Below are 13,337 nucleotides of genomic sequence, written 5' to 3'. Positions count from 1 at the left end.
AAGACCCAGGCACACAGAGGTGGCACACAGAGATGATTGTCAGAAACTTGGCAGACAAACACCTTCCTCAGGGGCAAAGAGCCCTGTCAGGGCAGGCTGCCCCCTGGAGAGGGACCACGTCTACCTGTCCTTGTGGGGAGCAGGCTTATTGGGCCAAGTTCTTCTCTCCTGCTTTATGAAATGTCAGCACTGAGACTACAGGTTCTTGAATTCCGTAAGATGTTATGTTCTTCAACCATATCCACTGAACAAGCCCACCCCACACAGGGTCCTGTAGTTTCAGGATCTTCTGCTACAATCACTAATGACCTTTATTAATGGGAAGTGCATCTGATACTTCTTATGGTGTTGAAAACAAATATTTTCCCTTAGTCATTAGGCAAAACATTCCTTTGTGGGGATAAATACAGTCAGGAAAGCATGGAAAAATCAGCAGCCGTTTCCCTGAGCCCCTGAAGGAGGAAATCCTTCCTTCAGATCTGTGATAGGAACAGAAGATCCTCCACCAAGTCCGAAGAAGGATCATTACAGTAAATGTTATATTATTTACTCTAAGATAATACTTCTTCTTTTCTTCTTCCAATTTTGGAACTTAAACTTTAATCATTTTCCTCAGGATATGTTTGAGTGCTGACCATTTTTTGATGGTGATACAATTTCTAAGTTTTATAAAATAAAGGGCCATAATGGCCCACCAGGATTCCAATTTGTTAGCATTTCATATTTATAAGTCATGTTATAGAATTCTTCTCTTCCCCTACATTCCTCAAAACTATCTCTTAAAAGAACATAAACAGACATTCAAAAAACAATGAAGTAGGGCTGGGATCATAGCTTAGTAGTAGAGCACTTGCCTAGCCTGTGTGAAGCACAGGATTCGATTCTCAGCACCACATATAAATAAATAAAGGTCCATTGACAACTGAAAAAATATTTTTTTTTAAAAAAGCAATGAAGTGAGTACCATGTGTTGAAAAACTTAAGGGACTCCTTATTTAAAATATTTAAATAGTTAAGGACCAAGCCAAGCTGGAAAATAATATTGGAGGGGATATTTCTGTTGTAAATTTTAATGTTGAATCTTCATGAGCTCTACTACTTCTCATTAAATTTCTTTGTTCCACTAAGTATTTTGTCCAAATTTGATAACCTGTCTTAACAAAATTCTATGAGAGTTATCTGATAATTCTTTCATATGCTTATAATTGAGGGCAACACATAAGCTAATTTTATACATTTCTCATTCACTTCATTTCTGCCTAGACCCTTATAAAGTTAATTGATTAAAATTACTATTACTGGCATATCACAGTAGTTTCAATGTCAAAGCAATTGACTTTAATTTCCATGATTGGTAACATCTTATTTACTTTTTCCAATTTGTACCACCCAAAGTTATTAATATTTTGACCTCTATTGACGCAACAGTTATATATATGCTTTAGAAACATGCTACTTGATATCAATAAATGGATTTTCTTTTTTAAAAAATGGTTCTTTTTCTTATATATGAGAGTAGAATATATTTTGACATAATTATATAAGCATGGAATGTCTAAGATAATATTTTTAATGTATTATTTAAAAGGCTGCTTTAAAGCCAACCCTTTTTGAAACTGGAAATACACAAAAGCTCATCTGATGCATGCTCTTTCTCCTCTCCCCTATTCTGTGTTTCTTTTGTTTCTTATTGCATCCTAGGATATAGCAGAGATCTATAGATAAAGCAGAGAGCTGTGATCCTAGCCAGAGATCAAATTCTAGCTGTATGACTGACCCTTTCTGTGAGGTTGGACAGTTCACTTTACTCTCCTGAGTTTTCTTTAAAGTGAAAATAGAACTTAGTATTTGCTGCAGTTACACTTCATACAGTATCCTTCAACATGGGCATAGCCAGTATCGAATCCTGCCTTGATATAGGGAAAATGCAGGGTTAGATTCCTGTGGGTCTATGGTCACATTTTCATCAACTGATTAATAAATAGCCATGTTTGTTTTTCTGCTTAAAGACACCTTATTTAATAAATGTTGTTGACTAACATTGAACTCATGACTCAAGTCTCTCTAACAACCTACAGAATGGGAGAAGATTCCTGCCACTTGCTCCCAGAAAGGGTATATCCAGAATATATACACAATATGTCAGTATTCTCTCTTTCTCTCCCTCTCTCTCTCTCTCTCTCTCTCTCTCTCTCTCTCTCTATATATATATATATATATATATATATATATATATATATATATATATATATATATTTAGATATTATATGTATAATATCTAAATAACTCAAAAAACTTAATACTTCCAGACCTCCAAATAACCCAATTAATAAATGGACAAATTACCTAAACAGATACTTTTTAAAAGAAGAAATACAAATGGCCGACAAATTTATGACAAAATGTTCAACATCTCTAGAAATAGGAAAACACATAATAAAACTACTTTTAGACTTCATCTCACTACAGCCAGAATACTCATACATTCTTTGTGGGATTGCAAATTATGATAGCCACTCTCTGGAAAGCATTACAGAGTTTTCTCAAAAAAAACTAGAAATATGACCTAGTTATCTGACTCCATGATATTTATCCAAAAGAACTAAAATCAGTATAGTATAGCAATACAATTCAAAATAGCTGACTTATGGAACCAGCCAGGATGCCCTTCAACAGATGAATGGATAAAAAATGTAATACATGTATATAATGGAGTTTCAGCCATAAAGAAGAATGAATTATGACATTTGCTTAAAACTGGATGGGACTGGAGAACATTAAGGTAAGTGAAGTAAGCCAGACTCAGCATGTCAAAGGGTGAATGCTTTTTCTTGTCTATGGAAGCTAAACCAAAATTAGGAAATAAAAATGGTGGGGGTGGGGGGATCCCATGAAAAATTGAAGAGAAATCAGTGGAGTAGAAGAAGAAGAATATTGAGGGGGACAGAGGAGGGATGAGAAAAGAGATAACAGTGAAATAAAAGTGAGCAAACTATCCTATGTACATATATGAATATACCACAGTGAATTTTACCTTATGTTTATCTATAATACACTAATTGAAAAAAACTATGAATAATAGAAGACTGATAAAATAGAGGAAAGAGTTCAGGGGGACGTAGGAAATGAGGGACAGGGGAAGTACTGCGGACTGAATTTGAGCAAATTATGTTCCATTCTTGTATAATTATGTCAAAATGAACCCAATATTATGTATAACTGTGATGCACTAATAAAAATTAGATTAAACATTTATCCAACACATGTATTTTCTCAGTAAGGCCCATCCATGCTTAGGAACACTAGACAGCACTTCAGCATCACACACAGGGCCATTTTAATCAGTGAAATCACAACAAAACTCAAACAAACAAACAAAATGTAACACTAACTATATGATGAAAAGGACACTTGCTTACAGTATGAGAGCTGAAACAAGAAGGCAAAGCATCTCTTTTTAACCCCTAGCTGGGAGAGTGCATATTGCAAGGTTCAAAACTTTTGTACTCTGCTCATGCCCATGCCCATGCATTATTGGGAAAGTTGACTTGGGGGTTACAAATACCAATTTTGCAGACCTATTCCATGTTACGAAAATAAAATGGAGGCCAATAATCTTGAAATTCCTTCAGTTTGGATTATGTACAAATTGCTTAGTCTACTAAGATTAGGGTTCTTTTATCAACCACAAATTGCTAAGGAATGAAATTAGACAACGTATGTGAAACTAATGGGAGAGTATGTCTGTGGTCCCCACTCCAGTCTTGATACTAAGCCCTACCCCCCTCCCTCTCCCACCTTCTTCTCCCCATGCCCCAGTGAGTTTGTATTCTATAGGGTGGGCAGGGGCAGTGAGGTGGAGGTATTACTGAAATTAGACTGGTTTAAGTCCACGCTCCATGTTCTTAGAGTATAGAACTGTTCTAGGTGCTAAAATTAAAAACAAACAAAATTTGATTCTCTAAATGAACTTGTGTTGTACTTGGACAAAGGATAGGCCTTTCCCTGATACAAAAAGAAATTCTGAAATTAATAAGAAAGATAATCCAAATCAGAATAGATAAAAGCTATGAAAAGGTGAGCACAGAAAGACAAAATAAACAAATGGAGGGAGATATTCAGGTTGCCATTGCTTATTGGAAATGCCTATAAAAACAATGATTAGACAATATATTTAGACTAGCAAATATGAAAACTGTATTAAGACCCAATGCTTATGAAAAGTCTGAGAATTTCTTTTTATGTTCTTTTGAGAATTATAATTGTAATCTAGCAATACTTATTGGAGTTATGAAAGTGCATGTATTTTGAGCCAGGAATCACTTTGAAAATTTATCTGCTGAAAAGGAGAGATTGATAGGTAAAGACTTGTAGAACAGGAAATCTAGTGCATCACTGTTTGTAATAAAATATACTTATAATGATCTAAATATCTAGTCTTAGAGAAATGGTTGAGTTCAATATGGTATATTCAAGTTAAAGACTCAATATAGGAACTAAAACCATATCAGTGCTGTACATGTGTGTGAGGATTTATTTATAAAATTATTTTCATACTCATGGAGCAAAGTGGAGAAAGATACACAACTGATTCTGAGCATGGGTTACATGAAGAGGAGCTGAGTGGAGGTTTTATGGGGGAAATGCTTATGAAAGATTAAAGAACAGTATAAAGTCACAAAAAGAAGGACTCGACAAACAACTCTAAACACCCCCATGCATACATTATATGGTACTGTTATATGATACACAAAATCATATTTCATGTATATTTTTCTGCAAAAAGACATTTCAACAAGAAAATCTCTACTACTTTGTAAGGATACCTATGATGTGTTGAGGTATATATATACATTGTTTAGTGCAAGAAGTAAACTTTATTATACCATGTATGTTGTGAACCTACTTTGTTGAAAAGAAACATGTGAACACTGAAGTCAACAACTAATTCACAAGGTAAGAGAGCTAATGCCTCTGTGTGTGTGTGTGTGTGTGTGTACTATCAGACTATAAGTCTGATAAACTATTTATAAAGAAGAATGGGGGTAATATTCAGTTTACTTTAGGACTATTTTATTCAAAATGTCTACCTGTACCTACCTACTTACCTACCTACCTATCTACCACTATCTTTGTTTAAAGTAAAAATATGCAAAGAGTCTAGAGTCCATTGGCTGGAGGGGAGAGAATTAGAAGTGTAATGTATTTATTACTTTTTTAATTAAAAAAACTAAAAAAGTAAACAGCTAGTTTACTTTTAGTTAACAAGTAAAAAATAAATGTAGAAACATTTTTACGTGGTAAAGTGTTAAGAATACATTCAATAGTAGTTTTATCTTTTTAATACTCCAGATCTCTGCCACTCTTAACTGGAATCTAGGCACACCTAGAGATAGTAGTTTCTTTCTTTTTTTGTTAGATATATTTTTTTAGTTGTATATGGACACAATATCTTTATTTATTTATTTTGATGTGGTGCTGAGGATCAAACCCAGTGCCTCATGTGTGAAGCAGGTGTTCTACCACTGAGCTACAGCCCCAGCCCTAGAGATAGTAGTTTCTTGACCATGCATATACAAACACATGTGAGTGATACACACACACACACACATACATATACATATATATAAACACAAATGAGAACGCACCGAAACATGCTGTTTTCACCTTTTTTTTCATTTAAAAAATCATTGAAACCTTTGCTACTTATGGAAATAAAAATAAAGGGAAAAATATGAAAGACAGTCACCAATATCTTGACAGGTTTCATCAATCAGTTGAAATGTTCAGGGGAGAAGAAAGAGTAAATATAATTTTTCTTAGAAAATAGTATTTTAAAATGTATGATATGTCAAGATCATTGTATTGTCATGAGCAACTAATAAAAAAATAAAAATTAAATTAAAAAAAGAAAATAGTATTTTAGGGGGAAATACTGATAATTAATATTGGCCAAATTATGTTGTTATATTGTGTGTGTATGAATATGTAACATTAAATCCTACCATTTATGTACAACTTTAATGGACCAATAAAATATGGAAAAAAGAAAATAGTATTTTATTTTAATTGTTACAATAAGGATGCATCACATTTATGATTTAAACTACTGAATTAAAAAACATAGGGTGGTTCATGGGCTAACATCCATGATGAACACGCATGTAAAAATCCTCAGAAAACACTAGCAAACTGAATTCAATAGCATGTTGAAGTGATCTTTGGAATATAAGAATGGTTTAACATATACAAATCAATAAATATGATACTTAACATAAGCAGAATGATCAAAATTAAATAATTACTTCAACGGAGTACACAATGGAGAAAGGATAGTCACTTTGGTGATGGGAAAATTTGATTCTATGTCCACATATTGAAGAATGACCTTATACCCTTATTACACACCTTATACAAAAATAAACTTTAAAAGGATTAACGACTTAAATGTGAGACTGAAACTGTAAAACTACTAGACAAAAAGATAAAATTTCATGACACTGATCTGGGTGAGATTTCTTGGATATGATCCCCAAAACACAGCAACAAAAGCAAAAATAAACAAAAAGAATTGTATCAAACAAAATCTTCTACACAGCAAAGGAAATAATTCATAGAGTGAAGACACAACTCATGGATTGAGAGAAAATACTTGCAAACCTGTATTTATAATAAGGGGCTAATATCAAAACATATAAAGAACTCAAAGAAATCAATAGCAAGATAAAAAATAACTCAAATAGAAAATGGGCACAAGATCTGAATAGACATTTCTTAAAATAAAACATAGAAATGGCCATCAGATATATGAAAAAATGATCAACACCATTAATCATCAGAGAAATGCAAATTGAAGCCACAATGAGATATCATCTTATACTTGCTAGAATGGCTATTATCAAAAAGATAACTACTGCAGTCCGGCTGCAGCAAAATAACCGGGGGGTGATGAACAACTTGTGTAGGTTGATACAGCAGGAGTAGGAGCCGTTTATTGTAGGACAGGAGTGGTATTTATACATTCCACACAGCTTATCTTAATTAACATAAACTAGATACAGAAGTCAACCAATAAGGAATCTCCACACTTAATGGCTCGCTGGCGCCACCTCACAAACCACTCCCCCTGGCAAAATACCAGGCGCCATCCTGACTTGTTTACAGACTCTAACAGATAACAAGTGCTGGTGGGGATGTGGAGAAAAGAAAACTCATGTATACTGTTGGTATGAATGTAAATTAGTACTGTCATTATGGAAAACAGCATAATGATCCCTGAAAAAAAAATAGAACTATCATATGATTCTGAAATCCCTTGTCTGTGTGTGTATTCAAAGAAAATGAAATCAATATCTTGAACAGATATCTGAATGCCCATTATCATTGCAGCACTATTCATAATAGCAAAGATATGAGATCAATTAAGTGCCCATGAAAGATGAATGAACAAAGAAAATGTGGTATTCATACACAATGAAAAACTACATAGTCTTGAAAAAGATCTTGTCAATTGTGGCAACATGGATAAATCTGGAGGAAATCATGTCCATTGAAATAAGACAGGCACAGAAAGACAAACACCACATCATCTCACTTATGTGTGGAAACAAAAAGGTTTAAACTCATAGAAGCTGAGAACAGAATAATGGTTATCAGGGGCTACGAACAGTAAAGGGGACAAGTTGGAGATACTGTAAGAGAGTATAAAGTTTTAGTTAGGGTGAATAAATGAAAAAAATCGAATGTCCAATAGAGCATCTATAATTAATAGCAATGTATTATACACTTGAAAATTGCTAAAAGAGATTTTAAGTGTCCTCAAAAATGATAAGTATGTGAATTAATGTATATATTAGTTAGCTTGATTTAGCTATTTCACATTAAGTACCTATATCAAAAAGTCATGCTTTACACCATAAATGTATACATTTTTATTTGTCAATTAAATTATAGTAACTTAGTATGACTAAAAGAAATCCATTCCCTATCCACAAGTTTTTTTTTTTTTTTTTTTTTCAGGACACATGGATTTCGTGTTTCCATTTATCATATGTTACAATTTAATGAACCAATGGTTAAGAGGAGGCCCAAAATGAAGTTAGGTGGAATTTACTGTGAGCCACAGAGAGTAGACTAAGGAGTTTCAAGAAGTAAATTTTCTCTTTTGGTCTGTTGGCCAAGAAAAGCAGGTCTGAGTAAGAGTCTGGGTTTTATAAGTAACCCAGAAATGCCTGGAAAATACTCCTGCCTATGCGAGTGAAAAGATTAGCCGACTTCTGTGGAAGGTTCAAAGAGAGAGCAGGGGAAGATGAGCTGTCAGACAAACATGAGGGCTTGGAGGATATTGAAACATCACATAACTATTGAACTGGACTTTGAAACATCAGGCCGCTTCCTTCTCCTTAAAATGGCCATTGGTGGGGTTTTGATGATCTGTATAGAACACCCTGACCAAAGGTGACATCTATTGAAATGGTAGCCTGAGGTGCTGAGAGGGCCTGGGCTGGAATGAGAGTTGAAATCAGGCCTCTGGGAGGACTGCTACTGGTGGTGAGCATTTAGGGATGCTGCAGGGGAATTAGAGATATTCAGAGGCGAGGGATGGGGAAGAGTTTGAGAATCAGAGGAAAAGATGCCTGGAGAAGTTGACAGCATTTTTCCCCAAGGGGATGGAAAGGGAGATTGCCACATGTCTCTTTCAGTTTCTGCTTCATTTTTGGTCAAGTCAACAGTTTAGGAACCTCTCCCAAAACAAAACAAGAACCTTAGGGGCTGTTACGTCTTTATTTAAAGCTACCGTCTAGTAAAGCATAATTGGTTCTCAGGGGCCACTCCCTTCTCAGCAATTGCCAGCCCTCCCTGGTGATAAAAGCAAGGGCTTCCAAAGGACAAAGTAGTTTGGGAGCTAGAAAAGGGGATGGAGGCTGGAGAAGAGAATGGCTTAGGGGTGGAGGGTCACAAGGTGCTTTTTACTCTAAACTACAAGGGTAATATTTATCCTGAATTATTTCAGTTTGAACTCAAAAAGGGAGGGAGCTGAAAGTAAGTAACTCCACCATTCTGAAGTCTTAGCCAGTCTTAGCAGGTCGTGTCCTCTGCACAGTCTTGTCTTTAGAGAGCAGGGATGCTATTTCAGGTGAGCATCCTATTTTTGAATACATAGATCCTTTAAAAAAGTTAAATTGTTGGTCTTTATAGCCATTTCTCTTCTAAATAGTAACAAATTTTGATTAATTTTGAGTCCAAATATCTCTATTTAAAAAATCATTTTATGAAATCCCACAGTCTTTCTTCAGAATCCTAATGTTGGTATTTCCTTCATTGGAGTTCAAAAGTTGATGTGTAATCCTTCTGGCTGCACTAGCTTACTCCCTACCCCTTCTTTCTCCTGGAGAGGGAAATTATAGTTATGCATGTTCTCCAACCCCCAGTTGGTGTGCTGTGGTGTAGAAAGAGGCAGGGCCCTCTCACACCAGTTTTTTTTTTTTTCATGGTGGAAATTTGTCCTTCTTCATAGCATGAAAAAAATTGGGTTGTTCTTAAAATGATAAAGTTTTCTTTTAAAGCCATTAACATGTATTTTTGCTATATTATTTGCCAAAGAGAACTAAAGAATCAAAAGATTAAAAAAAATCAAACTAAATTAAAGTTTATTTAATGTTTGTTTCTGTTTATAAAAACATGTTCAATACACATTGAAAAATTACATGAGAATAAGTGTTTTTTTTTGTTTTTGTTTTTGTTTTTTTAATTTCCTGAAGATAAATTGAAATGTATAGTTTGGTATATATTTCTTTAAATATGTTTTTCTGGAATATTCTTTAAATTTCTCTTCCATAAATAGTGATAGTTTTAACTGAAGGCTCTTGAAATCTGGGTTGGATGAGGGCTGTGGATTTATCTAGGCTTGTTTACAATTGGAATAGACAGATATTTTGCACTATTCTCATTTTCTTACCAGTTATTGTGATGAAATACGTTTTTTTTTTTTTTTTGGGGGGGGGGAAGGTTACTGGAATTGAACCCGAATCACAATCCCAGCCCTTTTTATTTTGAGACAGGTTCTTGCTAAATTGCTTAGGGCCTTGCTAAATCACTGAGGCTGGCCTAAAATTTGTGATCCTCCTGTCTCAGCCTCCCAAGTTGCTGGGATTACAGGTGTATGCCACCATTCCACCCATTAAAATTCACCTAGATTTCAAACTTTTCCTGCATGTTTTGAATTTTTCAAGTTCAGCTTCATTCCTTGGCATTTCACAACTCAGTAGCTTCTGCTATTGCTTGACCCCATTCTGTTTTTAAGGAACAAAGACCTTTCATCCACCCTGCTGTTGCTATGTGTTTCCCGTTTCTTTATAGTCCTCACATCTCACTACCTTCTACTTTGTCCTCCTCTCCACTCCCAACACTTTGAACAACAGGGCTGGAAATATGGTGTTCTAAAAATTCAGGATGATGTTTGCTTCTTACATGAGAATAATATTCATATGGAGGAACTTTTACACACTTCAAAGAACAATATAGCTATGGAGATGAATACAGCCATATATCCATATACATTGTTTGCAGACTATGAACACACACACACACACACACACACACACACACATTTGAATTAGGAGTCCAATTTGGAGATAGAAAGTATAAGGATTTGTTTGTTTGTTTGTTTGTTTGAGGATGACTAGCTCTTGTGCAAGTGGGTTTTACTACTTTGGCCTCATTTGAAAAATTTCTTCATACCCTAAGTTGTCTATAATAGTTTGGATGTGAGGTGTCCTCTGAAAGCTTATGTGTGGAATGTAGGAATGTTCAGAGGTGAAATTATTAGATTATGAAGCTTATAACCTAGTTCAGTGGATTAATCTGTTTGTAAAGACTACTTTACTGGGTGGTAACTGTAGGCAAGTGGAGTGTGGCTAGAGAAAGAAGGTCACTGGGGCATGCCTTTGAGATTTTAATTCTTTTTCTTTATTTTTTAATTTGTTTTAATTAGTTACACATGACAGTACAATGATCTTGACATATCATACATTTGAATCAGATTGGATATAATTTCTCATTTTTCTGAGTGTACAGGTTGCAGAATTACATTGGTCATGCAATCACGTATATACCCACAGCAACAGGGGAAAAAAAAAAGAAGTGAGATATTTATTTTGTCCCTGTACACTCAAGCTTGCTCGCTCCCCCCAGCCCCCCTGGTTTCCTTCAGCTGGGAAACTTTCCTCTGCTACACCCTTCTGCCATAGTGTTCTGCCCAGAACAATGGAACTAACTGATCATTGTTCTGCAATCATGAGCCCCAAATAAATTTTTCACCCTCTAAGTTGTTCTTTTAAGGTATTTTGATCCCAGCCATGACTAACACACTGTCCATAAAATTTATATTTCAAGTTTTTTCTTTACTTTTATTCCTTTAAGCTGTTTTTTTTTTTTTTAACAACAAATCATTATTGTTTAACCTTGTTCAATGGCTTATGAAGGTAAGTGGTTCCTGGAGATATTACAAATTTTTCTCTTTTGATATTGGTTGAGGGTAAGATATTCAAGACTGTAGTCTTTGTGATGTCCTATGGATTGTCACCCTGGATAGATGACTTCAATTTCCTACTCTCTTTATTTTTGCATTTAGAAGTTAATGAAATGTCTTATTTTTATTTCCCGACTTGCTATTGTCCTAATTTTGCATTTCTTGAAATAGACTGTCCAGAATGATTGGAATGAGAGTGATGATAAAAGATTCTTTTGAGCAAAGTCATCAAGAAGATTGGAATAGGCACAGGTCAGATTTACAAAAAATAATTGTGAAATTTTCATTTGTCCTTACTACCCTTTCTTCTATCCCACCTCTTACAAATTTCATGGAACTAAAGGGCTGTCACAAAAAAGTAATTTTCTTTATGAACTAGAGCATAAATGAGAGAAAACTCTAGGAAAGCAAAACCTGGCTCACTTTAGAAACAAATTGCCAAAAGTCGGTGTGATCCATGATGACACTGGAGGAGTGGTGGTGGTGAGCTTTTTATTGCTGAAAGTGTTCTAGCCTGATTTGTATACTCACTTCTCTTCTGTGAAGGATAACGCATAAATAACCCAAATGGCAGATTGGATGTGGACCAGATAAAATAATCTAGGAGTCAAAGGAGATCCCAGAGGAGTGCTAAATTCATATCACAAGGAAATTAAAATGGGAACAGAGGGTAAGGGAATAGCTTCTTAGAGGTAAGAGTTGGAGAATGGTAACAGAATCTGTGGATTTTATGGTCTATAAAGTAAAGAACTTTCTACTTGTTGCATACTGTAATACATACAAAATTCTAGTTTCTATCCTAAATAAATTTGTAATATTTTGGGAAAGAAAAGTGCATACAATAAAATAATGAATGAAGAATTCAAGGCAACATGCATTTCACACCAAGTATAAGTTGGATGGGGACATCTTTTCTTTCCTTCTTGCTACCTGGGATTTAGCCTCTGATCTAAATATAGGCTGAGCCATTCCACTCTACTGTTTAAAAGCCTTCAGGTGTACCTTGTTGCCTCTAGGATACAGCTGCTGATGCTGGCCCTTCTCTCTTGTTATTCACCTGCATCCTAATGCTCCCTCAGAGACAAGTTTAATTAATACTGGATACTTAACCCTCCCACACCTCTTTTCTTCTTCACTTTCTGCTTTTTTTGGCCTCAGTGCCTACTCATGGTTTTCTTTTTACCTGGAATGCTCTCATCTCCATTATTTCCATTTTCCAGAGTAATGGAGAGTTAGTCTAGCTTCACTTCCTCCCGGAAGATTTCTTTCAGGTTGAATTCCCTAACTTTCTTTCAGTGTATTGCCATTATCTGATGATGTTACATAAGATTATAAACTTCTTAAGGTCATGGACTCATTTATTTGACCTGGTATCCTTGGAAACTAGTGTAATATCTTCTACAGACCAGATACTTAGTACTTGATTACTCAAGAAATAAAGGGCTCCTTTAGTGAAGGAGGCTTCTTGGGGAGATGAAATTTAAGCTGGTCTTTGAGAATTTAAAAGTGAGCAGGGGAGTGGAAAATGGGATTCCTTGCCTTAAAATAACATGCAGTGAGAAGTCTCCCAATGCCTTTGGCCCTGAGTCATTAATTTTCCCACCTCTTAGGTAATTGCCATTCTATGCTGTTTGCATTAAAGAACTTACATTTTATATGATGATAAATATAATATGTTTATGAATCTCATAATACAGAAATCAACACTTAAATTTTATATATGTGAACATATATGATTAGCTCTATTTTTTCCTATATTATTCTCCTATGCTCTGAATTATACAACATATTTTCATTGTCTTTAGTA

This window comes from Marmota monax, unplaced genomic scaffold, assembly GCF_021218885.2.
Source record: "Marmota monax isolate L192 unplaced genomic scaffold, Marmota_monax_Labrador192_F-V1.1 WCK01_AAM20220418_F8-fsc01289, whole genome shotgun sequence".
Lineage (NCBI taxonomy): Eukaryota > Metazoa > Chordata > Mammalia > Rodentia > Sciuridae > Marmota > Marmota monax.
This window is presented reverse-complemented; position numbering follows the sequence as displayed.